Source organism: Grammomys surdaster, unplaced genomic scaffold, assembly GCF_004785775.1.
Source record: "Grammomys surdaster isolate TR1022 unplaced genomic scaffold, NIH_TR_1.0 169, whole genome shotgun sequence".
NCBI classification, from domain to species: Eukaryota; Metazoa; Chordata; class Mammalia; order Rodentia; family Muridae; genus Grammomys; species Grammomys surdaster.
The window spans coordinates 14,405,277-14,407,388 of NW_021604617.1; the positions used below are offsets into that span (position 1 = coordinate 14,405,277).

General features: G+C 42.8%; 1 pseudogene; it reads left to right on the top strand.

The window, feature by feature from the left end:
- The first annotated feature begins 551 nt into the window (after positions 1 to 551).
- On the top strand, positions 552 to 1,637 carry LOC114620434 (annotated as a pseudogene).
- The last annotated feature ends 475 nt before the right edge of the window (positions 1,638 to 2,112 follow it).

Genomic DNA, 2,112 nt, shown 5'->3' on the forward strand with positions numbered 1-2,112 from the left:
TTATAATTAGACTCACACTACCTCTATTTCTTAGTTCTGTAGGATTTCATAGGTCAGAGTAAGGACTTGAGCTTAGAAAGAAATATTAGGATAAACAAGATATAAGTTTGAAATCAAGAAAGAAACAAAAGAAAACACAGGCAGATAGGCTTTTATTAGAGCTGGGGAGACTAAATACAAAAGGAGACTAAAGGACAAGAGAGAAATACACAAAAGTTTCCTCAAACAGCATCTATGTATCATATTATATTTTGACTAGATTTATGGTATAATCATATATTCAAGATCCGATGAGTCCCCAGAAAATACAGAGTATACCTGTGTCTCTAGTTTGTCTTTCTGAAGTTAATGCCAAATAGTGTGGTTGCAGACACATCACCCATAGGATTCAGATAATTTGATTTGAATCAAACATGAAAGCCTCTTTTCAGCAGGCTAGCTAGCACAGTACCAAAAAATTCTGTACAAGCTTCTAAAAGATATTAAAAACAGGGCTAGCCGTCCAACTCGCCTCGCCTCGCCCTCAGCTCGCCTGGTTTCTGATCCCTGCCATGGAGGAGGCTGAGACTGAGGCCACGGAAAACCAGTGCGCCTCTGAAGCCAAGCTTGCCTCAGCCATGCCGCCTCCACCTCTGCCTCCCATCTCTCCGCCCGCCCTCATCCAGGCCCCCACCATCCCTGGGCCAGGTGGGCGCTCCCTGCTGCTCTCGCTCTCGGCCCACAGCGTTGGAGCCCGAGGGCAGCCTGGGCCTCTTGAGAGGCCCCTTCGAGGACTAAGATGAAGAGTTGGAAGATGATGAGGAGATGGAGGAAGAAGAGGAGGAGGAGGAAGAGATGAGCCACTTCTCTCTGCTTCTGGAGTCGGGACGGGTGGACTTTGAGGACGAGGTGGAGCTCCTGATTAATCTTGTGGAACTGAACCCGTACATCTTGTGTTCCATTTGCAAAGGTTACTTGATAGATGCAACTACCATTACAGAATGTCTTCATACCTTTTGTAAAAGCTGCATTGTGAGACATTTTTACTATAAGTAACAGATGCCCGAAAGGCAACATAGTGGTCCACCAGACTTAGCCTCTTTATAATGTAAGATTGGACTGGCAATTACAAGACATAGTATACAAATTAGTGATCAACCTAGAGGAAAGAGAAAAAAGCAAATGCATGACTTCTATAAAGAAAGAGGTCTAGAAGTCCCCAAGCTTGCTGCTCCACAGCCAGTCCTTTCAAGCAAAGGAAGAACTAAAACAGTCCTAGAGTCAGTGTTTCGTATTCCACCTGAACTTGATATGTCTTTATTACTTGAGTTCATTGGTGCTAGTGAAGATACAGGACATTTTAAGTCATTGGAAAAGAAGTTTCTGTGTGTTTCAGGAGAAGCAACTATTGGGCATGTAGAAAAACTTCTTAGAACAAAAATGCATCTTGATCCAGCTTGTCAGGTAGACGTCATCTGTGGGGATCACTTATTGGAGCGGTACCAAACTCTACGGGAAATCCGACGTGCAAAAGGTGATGCAGCAATGCAGGATGGTCTGCTTGTTCTTCATTATGGTCTTGTGGTTTCTCCTTTGAAAATAACTTGAAGATACAAGGGTATATGAGAAACACAGAAAGGAGGCTTCTGCAGGTCTGCATCACATCAAAAATTGTCACAAAGCATGTAACCACCACCACTTTATGCTAAGAGCTAGCTTCTGTTTTCAGCACTAGAACCCTAGCATTAGGTGTACAACTTGAAACAATAGAATGTATTTGCTACACTAAAGACTATGTAAAAAAAAAAAACATTCATAACTCAGGGGAAAAACTGAAAACACTGAATTTCCAAATTCCTTGTGATTCCAAATATGAGGAAGTTGCTGGTTGCTTCTCATCTTTGAGGTAGGTTGGTTGTTTTCCCATAACTGGTATTCTGCCTTCCAACTGCATGGATTGGGTGGGAATCCTTCCGAACAGTTTTGCTTTGAATTCAGAGCCAGTCTGTTAAACCTCGGGGTGTGCGCAGCACCAAAACTACTGGCCACTTACATGTTCCTGTCCTATTTTGAACTTAAAAAAAAAATTGCGATGATACTACTAACACACTGTTATTCAGCTCTGAGACCGGA